This window comes from Papaver somniferum, unplaced genomic scaffold (assembly GCF_003573695.1).
Source record: "Papaver somniferum cultivar HN1 unplaced genomic scaffold, ASM357369v1 unplaced-scaffold_115, whole genome shotgun sequence".
NCBI classification, from domain to species: Eukaryota; Viridiplantae; Streptophyta; class Magnoliopsida; order Ranunculales; family Papaveraceae; genus Papaver; species Papaver somniferum.
Window position 1 is genome coordinate 1,478,413 of NW_020620492.1, and position 19,046 is coordinate 1,497,458.

Consider the following 19,046-nt stretch of genomic DNA (forward strand, 5'->3'; position numbering starts at 1 on the left):
ACATGCATCATTCATCGCAACGTGAAAATGAACATTCTGCTAGAGCCTCACTCACACAATCATCACTTATGGATCAAATAGAAGCTCGAATCACAGCTTTAGAAATGCAATCACATGAGGAATCTGTCACATCTAATTTTCTTAGGCAACCTGAAATCTATGCATGTCCCGCATGTGGTAGTTTAGACCACCCTGTTGAGAATTGTCATATTTTGCATAATTTTAGGCAATCTAGAGAAAATCCAAGGTATGAAATGCCCATAAATTGTGAGAATGGTAGTCATTGGGACCATAATCAATCCTTTGAGGGTTGCGATCAATATTTTGTAAACCCTAATGACCATGCACACATGTACCATTCACCACAATTTGAACATGAAGAATTTGGTACTCCCATGAATTTAGACTCCACCACAGAAGCTTTAAGACTCTGCAAGCAAGACTATGATAGATCTACATCACGAATTCATGCATATTTAGATCAGATTTTGCTTCACCTACAAAAGGAGGAAATTCATGAGGAAATGTATGTTGTCCCTAATGAAGTGTCTAGTCCCATTCATGTAAATAATGTTGAATATGAACCTAATTTAGAGGAACATGAATCGACTAATGACACCACCACTGTTAATGAGGACCAATATGCATGCTACCATGATGATGATTATGATGATTATGATGATATGTTAGAAGAACATGAAATATTGTGGAACCTGTTGGTTCAAAAACATATGGCTTCTCGCCCTCGACCTTCATGCATGTTGTTCTTTCTAACTCATTGTAATTCATATGATTTTGATATTGACATGGGATTCGTACAATTATTCTGTGAAGATGAGCATGACATAGGAATAGTTGAATCTTCTGTAGACACTAATATGCATGAAAATATATTTGATGTGTCTGATTCTCTACCTAGGTCACATTGTGATATTTCTCCTGATTTGCCGATGCATGAGAATGAATCTGTTGATGATGTTGATGACTCTGATTGTGATCTTGCCATTTGTTTATGATTGTGAGCATGTTGTGACACGTGTAGAAGACTTAGGAGATGTTGATGTGATTAATAATGATGTGCCTATTCCTACATGTCACAATCTGATGGCCTTCCACCAACCTAGATTTGGTTTGTACCCATATTGTCAAACCAATTTTCTGAGAATCCCAATCTAGGTTTGGAACTGTGTGCTTCCCAAGTCCTCTTGGACTATTTTGCTTCTAAGTATAATACATTTGAGGAACCACAGTTGGAATTAGCATGTTTGCCCGTCCCTAGCACAGTTCATTTCGAGCTAGACCTTGTGCATGATGAACCCCCAAACTGCGCGATTTTGTTTCCAAAATTTATCCGTTGAAAATCCAGGTTTGGGGGTAGCTCATTTTGTTTCACACGTTCACTTGCGCTTCTTTATATTGTGTGAAGCTGTTGAAACCTCTACACTTTGTCTTTTGGGTTGATCCTCAACTCTTTAGATTGTTAGTGTATGGTGAATTTTTGTATATAATCCAGTAGATAAAATTTCTTAAAAACCCTTTTGTTCCTTTTGTATATATTTTGCTAATCCAATATGATCTCGGCTGACATATGTTGGATTTTGCCTTGAATAACGGAGTTCTAATATTGCTTTCGCCGAAATCGGGTATTCTCTTTCCTTTTTCTCTACTCAACATGATCCTCTTCATATGTTGTATTATAATTTTGTTCATATTTTGAAACATTGAGGACAATGTTTAGTTTAGGTTTGGGGGTGAAAAGTAGATACTTTGATAATATGCCATAATTGAAAACAAAACTCCATCTTTTTGAAAAAAAAAAATTCCAAAAAAAATTAAAAATGAAAAAAAAAATAAAAAAAAAATTGAAAAAAAAATTGAAAAAAAAAACAACATAAAATGGAGCTCATTTACCTTGAAATGTTGACTCTTGTGCAAATATGTAATTATTAGGAGTCTTAGTCTAGATATTTAGGCACCCTGATTCTAGCACAATTCACATAGTGATAAGAAATTTGCACGCGCACGATCTACCAATACATGTATGGCCTCGATCTTCAAGGTGTTTGATAGGAAGTCACGATTGCCAATCACTTTAGAATACTGAACGAAACTTGACTAGCTTGTTCTTTGGTTGGTTGGGATAGAAGGTGGAGGTTACATTAAGAAAGACAACCATCGAATTTAACTGGGTGCATCAAAAAGGGCTACCTCTTGCAAAGTGTCATGTAATCTTTTGTTTCCTTTGTTATGTATCAAAAGTGTTTCCTATTCAAAAAAAAAAAAAAATAAAAAAAAAATATATCAGAAAAAAAAAAAAAAAAAAAAAATCAAGTATTTATCAATTCCATTCTCTCTTGTTCCAAAAATAAAAGAGAGTAGTCAATGTAAATAAGAGTCATGTAAATAGTCATTTTGTTGTTTCTTGTAATAAGCAAGGAAGGGTGTATGCCATTGATGTACAACGCGAGTAATTGTGAAATACCTCCAACTCATTCACAATTCTCGTAAAGTCCGGACAGCTAGCTAGATTTCGACCTTGGTTCTTAGCCTGAGAAACTATCTCTTGGTGATTAGTAGTCATACATCCGATCTTTCTTTACACATGTGTAGATACACTTTACACTCTTATCACATGTCTTTATTTGTTATCAGTGCTAGGATTGTGCCTTCGATAGCTAGATTGACATCTCCATTTTGCTGTGAGCTTAACTGACTTGCACATGTCACATTTGATGGAATCTGAGCTTATATTTTGACCTAGAACTTTGTAGGTACGTTCTAAGCAAACCTTCACGAGACTTCAACTCGTCCACTAGGGACACTTAGTGGTTTAAAAGGCTTAGTGCATACGCTAAATGCATTCGAGAGACCAGCGACAGTGGTATAGGTAGGATTTCCTTAGTTTTGTTTTACTTGAGGACAAGTAAAATTCAGGTTTGGGGGTATTTGATGAGTGCCAAATAGTATATATTTATCCCTTTTTGTTGGCATTTAACTCATCTTTTGTGCATTAATTCTACATTTTATCCCATATTCTGTATTTCATTGTTTTCAAGAATAAATATTTTTCTTACTTAATTTTGCATTTTTAGGTAATAAATAAAGTTTGGATGAATAGCAGAGCGGAAAAGAGCAGAAAAGTAGTGAAAAGCCGGGAGGAATTACACAAGGAAGCCGCGAAGAATGTTGTGCACAAGACCTAAAGGCTAGAAATGGGCTCAAGAAGGGAAGAATTGTTCTTAAAGAAGATATGGGCTTGGCATACCCGAGGCCCAAAACCCTTACCAAAACCCATTTTCTATATCCATACCCGCCTCCATTCTCAGCCGTTAGATCGGATCCATCTCATCATCTAATGGTCGCTTCTTCATCGTTCATCAAAATCTGAAGTCCCCTGCAAAAACACCATAGTACCTAAATTCCAAGCCTTCAGATTAGATCACATTTAGATCCTACGGTCGCTTCTTTGCCTGCGCATCAAAACTCGATATTTCCACCTTAAAACTACAACACCTAACTCCATCTGGTGTCGTCAATTTTGTTGTATCTCATAATCCAACGGTCGCCACATACCTCTCCATCGTATCCGTTCGATTCAATCTATATGGGATCATCCAACGCTCTTTACTCGATGCATCAAAGTTCGCTATCCCTGCTTCACACCCTAGTCACCGAACCCTATTACCCAACCAAACGGACCCTTCTTCTCCATCGGGTTCTTCCTCTCTTCCCAAACAACAGAGAGCTTCTCTGCAACTCCATCACACTCCACCAGCTACACCTTCTTCTCGAACCACACCACCAACACCACAAACCACCCGACAACATCACTTTCCAACCCTCTAGCCTAGTTGCTTTTTCAAACCCATCTCTCTGACCTAGGTTGTGGAGTGATTGATGAAACAACTCGAGCTAGGGTTTGCAGTACAAAATTGAGGGCAGGAAAAACTTCAGAAGAGTAGAGGGGACATACCCAAAGCATGGGTCGAGCTCAATTCAGAAAATTGGTGAGAGAATTTGATTTTCCCCAAAATTTTAGGGTTTCGAATTAGGGTTTGTATTTTTGTTGAAACTATAAAAGGCAACTGATGTGTAGAGAGAAGGGTGTTCTTGGACTAGCCAAGTTACCAATTAGGTTTAATTTTAGTTTGTAAAATTCTAATTTCAATTTCATAAACAGTTAGGGTTCTGTTAATTTAGGGTTTCATTTGCTGCCACTGCTCACAATTTCAACATACTGTTTATTGTTTAATTCCATGTTTAGGTTAGTTTTAATTTCAAATTCAGTTAATTTCAATTTTCAATTTTATTCTTAGTGTTTGCTGTTAATTGTCTGTGTTACTGTTAATTTTATTTTGTAAATTTTGTTAATGTTTCATTGTTTAATCTATGTTAGGATAGTTTAATTAGAATGTTGCACTGTTTAATTTCACTGTAAATGCTCCTGATTTGTGTATGTACTATGTTATCTCTGTGATGTTTACTGTTTTGTGTGAATGTTAGGCTAAAGCCTTTGAAGCATTGGATTGATTGAGCAGTGGGGAGAAACTAGTGCACACTAGTGACTGTGAGCAAACTGGTTCTCTTCCCACTCTAGTTGTATGCCTAGGCTCCCAACTTTGCCTTTCATTTTTTTTGTTCTTGCTCACCTTCACCATCTCCACTGCCCTTGGCTCATAGCCTTGGTTTACTTCAATACCATTGCTTCACATCATCTTCACTGCCACCTTTCTTTTACCACTTTCTTTTGTAACTTACTTTGCTTCGTTGGCACTTTGCCACTGTTAACAATCACCATTTCACTGCCATTGTATATGCTTCCATTGTTTCATTGTCTTTACCACTGTCACTTTAGTGTTTTTGTCTCACTGTTTTCTTATTCACTTCATCTGTTTTCTTTCTCTGTTTCTTTTCTGTTTTCATTTCACTGTCACTCTTTGATACACTATATCTTTGTTACTCTTCACTACTGTTTCTTTACCTTCACTGTTCTTTCTTTGCCATTGTTTTTTTTTTGTCCTTCCTGGTTTGTTCTCTGTTTTTTTTGTCATTGTAGACTGTTAGGTTAAGGCCAAAAGCCCAGCTCATTGCTAGGGTGAAGCAAAAGCCCCATATCACTGTTAGGTGCCCAAGGCTCAGTTCAGTCCATCTGTAGTCCAAAGGCCCAAAGCCCAGTTCATTCTTATAGAATAAGGCCAAAGCACAAACTCAATCAAGAGCCCAGTGCACTTCAAAACCAAAGCCAAGCCCACTGTGCCTAGAAGTTACCAAAGCCCAATAGCAAATTAGAGCCCAAAATAGCTAAACACTACAAAACACCCCAGTCTCTGTGGATCGACCCGTACTTGCACGAGCTACAACTGACGACCGTGCACTTGCGGTATTACTGTAGGCCCGTTTTCATTTCACTTCAATTTTATACGCTTTCCCGGGTCCACCAAGTTTTTGGCGCCGCTGCCGGGGATTGGTGCTGTGTTTTTCTTGTAGTTTTATTAGCTATTTTTGCATTTCACTGCATAGCATTTGCATCTGCATCTGCTTCACTTCATTTGCTGTTGGACCTGCTGTTCTGAACCAGTTTTTCCTCTGCTGGGACGCCACCAAGGAAAAGAACCAAAGCCCAACTGGGTTTTTGCAACAATATCAGAGCAGCTGGGCTGTGCTTAAAAGGTAACCCATTTAAGAGAACCCGAATTGTGGGCTTCCAATTTTTAATTGTGGGCTTGTAATATTAAAGCCAATTTTTGGGCTTTTTATTTTCTGTTGGGTTTGTAATTAATTTCTGTGGGCTTGTTTGTTTAATTTGGGCTTGTATTTAATTTTTGTGAGCTTGTTTAATTTGGACTTGTATTTTGTATTCTGGGTTTTTAAACCCAGCTGAGCTTGTAACCGATCACGCTAGGTTAACTCGTTAGTGGGCCGAGTACCCAAATTCTAGGCCGAGATTTTGGACTCAGTTTCACCAAACGTTTTCAAACCAGCTGAGCCAAAGCAAACACAAAACCAACAGTGGGCTTGCTCCCATTCAAAAACCAAATTTTATTTTCTTTTTTAAAAAAAAAAAAAAAAAATTTACTTGCTCCCATTCAAAACCAAATTTTATTTTGCTCCCATTAACAACCAAATTTTTTCTTCTTTCTCCATCCCATTAAAACCAAATGCTCCCATAAAAACCAAACCAAATGTTCCCAAAAACCAAATTTTCCCAAAAATCCAAACCCTTAAAAACCAAATTTTGAGCTTTGTACATAGTTACTTAGCTTTTGAGCCAATCATGTCTAGATTTTGGCCTGCTTCGGGGAGTGGAAACAAAACACTTAGAGAACTTGCTTACGGGCCAAATTCACATTGTGATCCTCCCCCATTCCATGATGTCAATAGTTATAGGAATTATTATGGACATTTTCAAAGTCCCGAGCCGCAATACATGAACCCTAATGACTATTCATACATGCATCATTCATCGCAACGTGAAAATGAACATTCTGCTAGAGCCTCACTCACACAATCATCACTTATGGATCAAATAGAAGCTCGAATCACAGCTTTAGAAATGCAATCACATGAGGAATCTGTCACATCTAATTTTCTTAGGCAACCTGAAATCTATGCATGTCCCGCATGTGGTAGTTTAGACCACCCTGTTGAGAATTGTCATATTTTGCATAATTTTAGGCAATCTAGAGAAAATCCAAGGTATGAAATGCCCATAAATTGTGAGAATGGTAGTCATTGGGACCATAATCAATCCTTTGAGGGTTGCGATCAATATTTTGTAAACCCTAATGACCATGCACACATGTACCATTCACCACAATTTGAACATGAAGAATTTGGTACTCCCATGAATTTAGACTCCACCACAGAAGCTTTAAGACTCTGCAAGCAAGACTATGATAGATCTACATCACGAATTCATGCATATTTAGATCAGATTTTGCTTCACCTACAAAAGGAGGAAATTCATGAGGAAATGTATGTTGTCCCTAATGAAGTGTCTAGTCCCATTCATGTAAATAATGTTGAATATGAACCTAATTTAGAGGAACATGAATCGACTAATGACACCACCACTGTTAATGAGGACCAATATGCATGCTACCATGATGATGATTATGATGATTATGATGATATGTTAGAAGAACATGAAAATATTGTGGAACCTGTTGGTTCAAAAACATATGGCTTCTCGCCCTCGACCTTCATGCATGTTGTTCTTTCTAATACTCATTGTAATTCATATGATTTTGATATTGACATGGGATTCGTACAATTATTCTGTGAAGATGAGCATGACATAGGAATAGTTGAATCTTCTGTAGACACTAATATGCATGAAAATATATTTGATGTGTCTGATTCTCTACCTAGGTCACATTGTGATATTTCTCCTGATTTGCCGATGCATGAGAATGAATCTGTTGATGATGTTGATGACTCTGATTGTGATCTTGCCATTTGTTTATGATTGTGAGCATGTTGTGACACGTGTAGAAGACTTAGGAGATGTTGATGTGATTAATAATGATGTGCCTATTCCTACATAGTCACAATCTGATGGCCTTCCACCCAACCTAGATTTGGTTTGTACCCATATTGTCAAACCAATTTTCTGAGAATCCCAATCTAGGTTTGGAACTGTGTGCTTCCCAAGTCCTCTTGGACTATTTTGCTTCTAAGTATAATACATTTGAGGAACCACAGTTGGAATTAGCATGTTTGCCCGTCCCTAGCACAGTTCATTTCGAGCTAGACCTTGTGCATGATGAACCCCCAAACTGCGAGATTTTGTTTCAAAATTTATCCGTTGAAAATCCAGGTTTGGGGGTAGCTCATTTTGTTTCACAGTTCACTTGCGTTCATTTCTGTTATATTTGTGAAGCTGTTGAAACCTCTACACTTTGTCTTTTGGGTTGATCCTCAACTCTTTAGATTGTTAGTGTATGGTGAATTTTTTGTATATAATCCAGTAGATAAAATTTCTTAAAAACCCTTTTTTCCTTTTGTATATATTTTGCTAATCCAATATGATCTCGGCTGACATATGTTGGATTTTGCCTTGAATAACGGAGTTCTAATATTGCTTTCGCCGAAATCGGGTATTCTCTTTCCTTTTTCTCTACTCAACATGATCCTCTTCATATGTTGTATTATAATTTTGTTCATATTTTGAAACATTGAGGACAATGTTTAGTTTAGGTTTGGGGGTGAAAAGTAGATACTTTGATAATATGCCATAATTGAAAACAAAACTCCATCTTTTTGAAAAAATTGAAAAATTCCAAAAAAAAAAAAAATGAAAAAAAAATTAAAAAAAAATTAAAAAAAATTGAAAAAAAAAAAATAAAAATGGAGCTCATTTACCTTGAAATGTTGACTCTTGTGCAAATATGTAATTATTAGGAGTCTTAGTCTAGATATTTAGGCACCCTGATTCTAGCACAATTCACATAGTGATAAGAAATTTGCACGCGCACGATCTACCAATACATGTATGGCCTCGATCTTCAAGGTGTTTGATAGGAAGTCACGATTGCCAATCACTTTAGAATACTGAACGAAACTTGACTAGCTTGTTCTTTGGTTGGTTGGGATAGAAGGTGGAGGTTACATTAAGAAAGACAACCATCGAATTTAACTGGGTGCATCAAAAAGGGCTACCTCTTGCAAAGTGTCATGTAATTTTTTTGTTTCTTTTTGTTATATATCAAAAGAGCTACCATATGTAAAAATCAATTTCAAGTTCTTGTGCAAAAAAAAAACAAAAAAAAAACGATGTATATATTCAGAAAAATACAAAAAAATCAAGTATTTATCAATTCCATTCTCTCTTGTTCCAAAAATAAAAGAGAGTAGTCAATGTAAATAAGAGTCATGTAAAGAGTCATCTTTTATGTTTTATTGTAATAAGCAAGGAAGGGTGTATGCCATTGATGTACAACGCGAGTAATTGTGAAATACCTCCAACTCATTCACAATTCTCGTAAAGTCCGGACAGCTAGCTAGATTTCGACCTTGGTTCTTAGCCTGAGAAACTATCTCTTGGTGATTAGTAGTCATAACATCCGATCTTTCTTTACACATGTGTAGATACACTTTACACTCTTATCACATGTCTTTATTTGTTATCAGTGCTAGGATTGTGCCTTCGATAGCTAGATTGACATCTCCATTTTGCTGTGAGCTTAACTGACTTGCACATGTCACATTTGATGGAATCTGAGCTTATATTTTGACCTAGAAATTTGTAGGTACGTTCTAAGCAAACCTTCACGAGACTTCAACTCGTCCACTAGGGACACTTAGTGGTTTAAAAGGCTTAGTGCATACGCTAAATGCATTCGAGAGACCAGCGACAGTGGTATAGGTAGGATTTCCTTAGTTTTGTTTTACTTGAGGACAAGTAAAATTCAGGTTTGGGGGTATTTGATGAGTGCCAAATATTGTATATATTTATCCCTTTTTGTTGGCATTTAACTCATCTTTTGTGCATTAATTCTACATTTTATCCCATATTCTGTATTTTCATTGTTTTCAAGAATAAATATTTTTCTTACTTAATTTTGCATTTTTAGGTAATAAATAAAGTTTGGATGAATAGCAGAGCGGAAAAGAGCAGAAAAGTAGTGAAAAGCCGGGAGGAATTACACAAGGAAGCCGCGAAGAATGTTGTGCACAAGACCTAAAGGCTAGAAATGGGCTCAAGAAGGAAGAATTGTTCTTAAAGAAGATATGGGCTTGGCATACCCGAGGCCCAAAACCCTTACCCAAACCCATTTTCTATATCCATACCCGCCTCCATTCTCAGCCGTTAGATCGGATCCATCTCATCATCCAATGGTCGCTTCTTCATCGTTCATCAAAATCTGAAGTCCCTGCAAAACACCATAGTACCTAAATTCCAAGCCTTCAGATTAGATCACATTTAGATCCTACGGTCGCTTCTTTGCCTGCGCATCAAACCTCGATATTTCCGCTTAACACTACAACACCTAACTCCATCTGGTGTCGTCAATTTTGTTGTATCTCATAATCCAACGGTCGCCACATACCTCTCCATCGTATCCGTTCGATTCAATCTATATGGGATCATCCAACGCTCTTTACTCGATGTCATCAAAGTTCGCTATCCCTGCTTCACACCCTAGTCACCGAACCTTATTACCCAACCAAACGGACCCTTCTTCTCCATCGGGTTCTTCCTCTCTTCTTCCCAAACAACAGAGAGCTGCTCTGCAACTCCATCACCTCCACCAGCTACACCTTCTTCTCGAACCACACCACCACCACAACCACCCGACAACATCACTTTCTCCAACCCTCTAGCCTAGTTGCTTTTTCAAACCCACATCTCTCTGACCTTGGTGTGGAGTTGATGAAACAACTCGAGCTAGGGTTGCAGTACAAAATTGAGGGCAGGAAAAGCTTCAGAAGAGCAGAGGGGACATACCCAAAGCATGGGTCGAGCTCAATTCAGAAAATTGGTGAGAGAATTTGATTTTCCCCAAAATTTTAGGGTTTCGAATTAGGGTTTGTATTTTTTTGTAAAACTATAAAAGGCAACTGATGTGTAGAGAGAAGGGTGTTCTTGGACTAGCCAAGTTACCAATTAGGTTTAATTTTAGTTTGTAAAATTCTAATTTCAATTTCATAAACAGTTAGGGTTCTGTTAATTTAGGGTTCTTCATTTGCTGCCACTGTCCAAATTTCAATTCCATACTTTATTGTTTAATTCCATGTTTAGGTTAGTTTTAATTCAAATTCAGTTAATTTCAATTTTCAATTTTATTCTTAGTGTTTGCTGTTAATTGTCTGTGTTACTGTTAATTTTATTTTGTAAATTTTGTTAATGTTTCATTGTTTAATCTATGTTAGGATAGTTTAATTAGAATGTTGCACTGTTTAATTTCACTGTAAATGCTCCTGATTTGTGTATGTTACTATGTTATCTCTGTGATGTTTACTGTTTTGTGTGAATGTTAGGCTAAAGCCTTTGAAGCATTGGATTGATTGAGCAGTGGGGAGAAACTAGTGCACACTAGTGACTGTGAGCAAACTGGTTCTCTTCCCACTCTAGTTGTATGCCTAGGCTCCCAACTTTGCCTTTCATTTTTTTTGTTCTTGCTCACCTTCACCATCTCCACTGCCCTTGGCTCATAGCCTTGGTTTACTTCAATACCATTGCTTCACATCATCTTCACTGCCACCTTTCTTTTACCACTTTCTTTTGTAACTTACTTTGCTTCGTTGGCACTTTGCCACTGTTAACAATCACCATTTCACTTCCATTGTATATGATTCCATTGTTTCATTGTCTTTACCACTGCCACTTTAGTTTTTTTGTCTCACTGTTTTCTTATTCACTTCATCTGTTTTCTTTCTCTGTTTCTTTTCTGTTTTCATTTCACTGTCACTCTTTGATACACTATATCTTTGTTACTCTTCACTACTGTTTCTTTACCTTCACTGTTCTTTCTTTGCCATTGTTTTTTTTTTGTCCTTCCTGGTTTGTTCTCTGTTTTTTTTGTCATTGTAGACTGTTAGGTTAAGGCCAAAATCCCAGCTCATTGCTAGGGTGAAGCAAAATCCCATATCACTGTTAAGGTGCCCAAGGCTCAGTTCAGTCCATCTGTAGTCCAAAGGCCCAAAGCCCAGTTCATTCTTATAGAATAAGGCCAAAGCACAAACTCAATCAAGAGCCCAGTGCACTTCAAAACCAAAGCCAAGCCCACTGTGCCTAGAAGTTACCAAAGCCCAATAGCAAATTAGAGCCCAAAATAGCTAAACACTACAAAACACCCCCAGTCTCTGTGGATCGACCCGTACTTGCACGAGCTACAACTGACGACCGTGCACTTGCGGTATTACTGTAGGCCCGTTTCATTTCACTTCAATTTTATACGCTTTCCCGGGTCCACCATATGCTCCTGACCAAAACTTGTGTTTGGTGGAAATAGGTGAGACCTATTTATAAATGTCGCAAGAAACGTACCATGGTCTCGTAAAAAGTGGAAACGGTTGAGTAAATGGAAGAAAGCGGAAATGGGTAACGCCTGGAATTGATGTTTCCATAATGAAGGAAACGTTTCACCATTACTCCTTGTATTTACTAATCGCCTCACTCTTATGACACTTTCTTGTAACGGGCGTAGTTACGCCGCACGCTGTAAACCGCCAGACCAATACCCTGATGAGCATCCCCCAGTTTGTGACATGTTTTGATGTTTCGAGTGTTTTCGTGGAAAACGTGTAGCATGTTGATATTGTTTGGCAAGTTAAGATTGAGAGGCTTGCCGGTTCGGTGGTGACTTTCGACGGCCGAGATTTTGCATCTTGAGAGGAAGGTTAGCCGTTGATTGTGGTTACCTTCCGTTGGTAGCCAGTGGCGTGTCCACGGTGCTGGCATGGATTGTGCATGCTCTTGGCGTGGATAATTAGGGTTTGGTGTCATGACCAAATAATTGGCATGGCTAAGCGTGTGTCATTGCCAAAGAGTTGGCAGTGCAGCCAAAGGTTGCCACAAGTCGATTGGTGGCAAGTTTGTACGGCTGAGATATGTATCTCAGGGGGAAGGATAGCCGTTGATTGTTGCAACCTTCCGTTTGGCAGCCAACGGCATGGAGGCATGGATTGCATGGCTTTGGCGTGGCAAAATTAGGGCTTTGGCACCGTGGAAAAATTAGGGTTTTGGCACCGTAGCCAAGAGATTGCCACAATTCGTTTGGTGGAAAGTTTGTACGGTTGAGATCTACATCTCAGGAGGAAGGATAGTCGTCGATTGTTGCGACCTTCCGTTAGGCAGCCAACGGCATGGTTGCATGGCCGGTATGGCTTTGGCATGTTTTAGGTGCGTCCAAGCTAGGATTTTGGCATAGTTTTAGGCGGCCAAAATTAGGGTTTTGGCATAGTTTAGGCGCGGCCAAAATTAGGGCTTGGCATTGGGCTGAAATTTGCCACGCGTTTGGTGGCGAACTTGGACGGCTGAGATTTTCCTCTCAGAAGGAAAGTTGGTCATTGATTATTGCAACCCTTCGTTTGGCAGCCAGCGACATGGAGACATGGTCGGCATGGCTTTGGCATGGTTTAGGCGCGTCTAAGCTAGGATTTTGGCATAGTTTTAGGCGCGACCAAAATTTAGGGTTTTGGCATAGTTTAGGCGCGGCCAAAATTAGGGCTTGGCATTGGGACAAAAGTTGCCACGTGCTTGGTGGCGAACTTGTACGGCTGAGATTTGCATCTCAGAAGGAAGGGTGGACGTTGATTGTTGCAACCCTTCGTTTGGTAGCCAGTGGCATGGAGACATGGACGGCATGGCTTTCGCATGGTTTAGGCCCGTCCAAGCTAGGATTTTGGCACAGTTTTAGGCGCGACCAACATTTATGGTTTTGGCATAGTTTAGGCGCGGCCAAAAGTAGGTCTTGGCATTGTGCCAAAATTTGCCACGCGTTTGGTGGCGAACTTGGACGGCTGAGATTTGCATCTCAGAAGGAAGGGTGGTCGTTGATTGTTGCAACCCTTCGCTTGGTAGCCAGCGGAATGGAGGCATGACCGGCATGTCTTTGGTGCGTCGGTGTGGCTGGCATGGCATGTCATTGGCACTATGGTGCGGCTGGCATGGTTGGTATGCCTTTGGCGCGGGGATGTGGCTGGCATGGCATGACATTGGCACATTGGTGCGGCTGGCATGGTCGGCATGTCGTTGGCGCGGAGATGTGGCTGGCATGACATGCCATTGTCACGGTGGTGCGGCCGACATGGTTGGAATTCCTTTGGCACGGAGATGTGGATAAAATGGCATGCCATTGGCACGGTGGTGCGGCGGGCATGGTTGGCATGCCTTTGGCACGGAGATGTGGCTGGCATGGCATGCCATTGGCACGGTGGTGCGGCCGGCATGGTTGGCTTTCCTTTGGCGCGAAGATGTGGCTGGCATGGCATGCCATTGGCACGGTGGTGCCGCCGACATGGTTGGAATGACTTTGGCACGGAGATGTGGCTGGCATGGCATGCCATTGGCACGATGGTGCGGCCGGCATGGTTGGAATGCCTTTGGCGCGGAGATGTGGCTGGCATGGCATGCCATTGGCACCGTGGTGCGGCCGACATGGTTGGCATGCCTTTGGCGCGGAGATGTGGCTGGCATGGCATGCCATTGGCACGGTGGTGCGGCGGGCATGGTTGGCATGCCTTTGGCACGGAGATGTGGCTGGCATGTCATGCCATTGGCACCGTGGTGCGGCCGGCATGGTTGGCATGCCTTTGGCGCGAAGATTTGGCTGGCATGGCATGCCATTGGCATGGTGGTGCGGCTGGCATAGTTGGCATTCCTTTGACGCGGAGATGTGGCTGGTATGGCATGCCATTGACATGGTGGTGCGCCCGGCATGGTTGGCATGCCTTTGGCGCGGAGATGTGGCTGGCATGGCATGCCATTGGCATGGTGATGCGGCCGGCATTGTTGGCATGCCTTTGGTGTAGAGATGTGGCTGGCATGGCATGCCATTGGCACGGTGGTGCGGCTGGCATGGCATGCCATTGGCACGGTGGTGCGGCTGCCATGGTTGGCATGCCTTAATAAATGTGCTAGTGGCGACATTATTACTCAAGTGTGACGTCACTGTCTGACTAAGGTTTTACGATTTTAACCCTAAGCTAAAAACCACCATCAACATATAGATATGCCCGAGTTTCTAGAATTAGACCTGAGTTCCTCATTCGGATGAACTGGAGAGGAAAGATATCAGATTTGAAAATCCCTGGCTCAAAGATTACTATACTTAGACCTGAGTCTCTCTTTCGGATGAACTGGAAAGGAAATATATCAGATTTGAACATCTCAGGTTCAAAGGTTACTAGAATTAGACCTAAGTCTCTTATTCGAAAGAACAATAGAGGAAATATATCAGGTTTGAACATCTCAGGTTCAAAGATTACTAGACTTAGACCTGAGTCTCTCATTCGGATGAACTATAGAGAAAATATTTTAGATTTGAACATCCCAGGTTCAAAGATTACTAGACTTAGACCTGAGTCTCTCATTCGGATGAACTAGAGAGGAAATATATCAGATTTGAACATCCCGGGTTCAAAGATTACTAGACTTAGACCCGAGTCTCTCATTCAGATGAACTAAAGAGAAAAATATATCAGATTTGAACATCCCAGGTTCAAAGATTACTAGACTTAGACTTGAGTCTCTCATTCGGATGAACTGGAGAGGAAATATATCAGATTTGAATATCCCAGATTCAAATATTACTAGACTCAGACCTGAGTCTCTCATTCGAATGAACTGAAGATGGATTTTATCCGATCATACCATCTCGGGTTCAGATATTACTAGAGTTAGACCCGAGTCTCTCATTTGGATGAACTGATGATGGATTATATCTGCTGTTATCATCTCGGGTTCAAATATTACTAGAGTTAGACCTGAATCTCTCATTCGGATGGACTGATTCTCATACTCATGAACTGAAACATTTAAGATCTAAGGAATGCAAAGTTTGCAAACCGTGGCTTAATGCAAAGTTTGAAACACAATTAGATTCATTTGATTATCTTTCATGATTGACTGATCATCATATTTGATCTAGAAGTGTTAGATAAATATGGTTAATTTAAAAATATTCATGTGGCTAAATTCGGTTAATTATATGGTTGGATTCATCATTCTTACGAAGTTTCTGACTTATAGTAGTCCACTTACCGCTAGGTTTTGATCTCGGAGCCAGGTTCATGCCTCGAAGTTGACGAAAAGGGGTCTGTTTAAGGTTTGGGGGAATATTCCAAAGGAATCTTTCCTTTATATGATTGGATTCATCGTTCTTACGAAGTTTCCGACTTATAGTAGTCCACTTACCGCCAGGTTTCGAATTTGGAGCCAGGTTCATGCCTCGAAGTTGACGAAAAAAGGGTTTGTTTAAGGTATGGGGTTGGAACATCCCAGGTTCAAAGATTACTGGAGTTGGAACCGAGTTTCTCATTCGGGTGAACTAAGGATGAAATTTATCAGACTTGAACATCCCAGGTTCAAATATTACTAGAGTTGGACCCGAGTTTCTCATTCGGGTGAACTGAAGATGAGATTTATCAAATTTGAACATCCCAGGTTCAATGATTACTAGAGTTGGACATGAGTTTCTCATTCTGGTGAACTGAAGATGAAATTTATCAGAATGGAACATCCCAGGTTCAAAGATTACAAGAGTTAGACCTGAGTCTCTCGTTCGATGAACTGGAGAAGAAATTTTTCAGTTTTGAACATCCCAGATTCAAAGATTACTAGAGTTAGACCTGAGTTTCTCGTTAGGATGAACTGGATACGAAATATATCAGAATTTAACATCACAGGTCCAAAGATTACTAGAGTTATACCTGAGTTTCTCGTTCGGATGAACTGGAGACGAAATATATCAGAATTGAACATCATAGATTCAAAGATTACTAGAGTTAGACCTGAGTTTCTCGTTCGGATGAACTGAAGATGAAATATATCAAAATTGAACATCACAGGTTCAAATATTACTAGACTTAGACCTGAGTCTCTCATTCGGATGAACTATAGAGAAAATATTTTAGATTTGAACATCCCAGGTTCAAAGATTACTAGACTTAGACCTGAGTCTCTCATTCGGATGAACTATAGAGAAAATATTTTAGATTTGAACATCCCAGGTTCAAAGATTACTAGACTTAGACCTGAGTCTCTCATTCGGATGAACTGGAGAGGAAATATATCAGATTTGAACATCCCGGGTTCAAAGATTACTAGACTTAGACCCGAGTCTCTCATTCGGATGAACTAAAGAGAAAAATATATCATATTTGAACATCCCAGGTTCAAAGATTACTAGACTTAGACTTGAGTCTCTCATTCGGATGAACTGGAGAGGAAATATATCAGATTTGAATATCCCAGATTCAAATATTACTAGACTCAGACCTGAGTCTCTCATTCGAATGAACTGAAGATGGATTTTATCTGATCATACCATCTCGGGTTCAGATATTACTAGAGTTAGACCCGAGTCTCTCATTTGGATGAACCGATGATGGATTATATCTGCTGTTATCATCTCGGGTTCAAATATTACTAGAGTTAGACCTGAGTCTCTCATTCGGATGGACTGATTCTCATACTCATGAACTGAAACATTTATGATCTAAGGAATGCAAAGTTTGCAAACCGTGGCTTAATGCAAAGTTTGAAACACAATTAGATTCATTCGGGTGAACTGAAGATGAGATTTATCAAATTTGAACATCCCAGGTTCAATGATTACTAGAGTTGGACATGAGTTTCTCATTCTGGTGAACTGAAGATGAAATTTATCAGAATGGAACATCCCAGGTTCAAAGATTACAAGAGTTAGACCTGACTCTCTCGTTCGATGAACTGGAGAAGAAATTTATCAGATTTGAATATCCCAGATTCAAAGATTACTAGAGTTAGACCTGAGTTTCTCGTTCGGATGAACTGGATACAAAATATATCAGAATTTAACATCACAGGTCCAAAGATTACTAGAGTTATACCTGAGTTTCTCGTTCGGATGAACTGGAGACGAAATATATCAGAATTGAACATCACAGATTCAAAGATTACTAGAGTTAGACCTGAGTTTCTCGTTCGGATGAACTGAAGATGAAATATATCAAAATTGAACATCACAGGTTCAAAGATTACTAGAGTTAGACCCGAGTTTCTCGTTTGGATGAACTGGAGACGATATATATCAGAATTGAACATCACAGGTTCAAAGATTACTAGAGTTTTACCTGAGTTTCTCGTTCGGATGAACTGGAGACATAATATATCAAAACTGAACATCACCGGTTCAAAGATTACTAGAGTTAGACCCGAGTTTCTCGTCCGGATGAACTGGAAACAAAATATATCAGAATTGAACATCACAGATTCAAAGATTACTAGAGTTAGACCCGAGTTTCTCGTTCGGATGAACTGCAGACGAATTATGTCAGAATTGAACATCACAGATTCAAAGATTACTAGAGTTAGCCCTGAGTTTCTCGTTCGGATGAACTGGAGACGAAATATATAAGAATTTAACATCACAGGTTCAAAGATTACTAGAGTTAGACCTGAGTTTCTCGTTCGGATGAACTGAAGACGAAATATATCAGATTCGAACATCACAGGTTCAAAGATTGCTAGAGTTAGACCTGAGTTTCTCGTTCGGATGAACTGAAGATGAAATATATCAGATTCGAGCATCACAGGTTCAAAGATTGATAGAGTTAGACCTGAGTTTCTCGTTCGGATGAACTGAAGACGAAATATATCAGATTCGAACATCACATGTTCAAAGATTGCTAGAGTTTGACCTGAGTTTATCGTTCGGATGAACTAACGACGAAATTTATCAGATTCGAACATCACAGGTTCAAAGATTGTAGAGTTAGTCCTGAGTTTCTCGTTCGGATGAACTGAAGGCGAAATATATCAGATTCGAACATCATAGGTTCAAAGATTGTTAGAGTGAAAATGACCAGACTACCCTTATCGGAAATAAGTAATGTAAATATTATAGATTAAGCAAATGACCATATTACCCTTATCGGAAATAAATAAAGTAAAAAGTACAAACAGTGAAAATGACCATATTTCCCATACTAGAAATTAGTTCAATAAATATCTTGGAGATGGTGAAAATGACCACACTACCCTTATTGGAAATAAGTGAAATAAATAATACATATTGTGAAAATGACCATATTACCCTTACTAGAAATAAGTGCAATAAATATCACACAGACAGTGAAATGACCATATTACCCTTACTAGGAATTAGTGCAATAAATATCATGGAGACAGTTAAAATGACCATACTACCCTTATCGGCAATAACTAAAGTAAATATTACAGATTGTGAAAATGACCATATTACCCTTACTAGAAATACGTCAATAAATATCACAGAGACAATGAAAATGACCAAACTGCCCTTATCAAAAATAAGTAAAGTAAATATTATAGACTGTGAAAATGACTATTTTACCCTTACGGGAAGTAAGTGCAATAA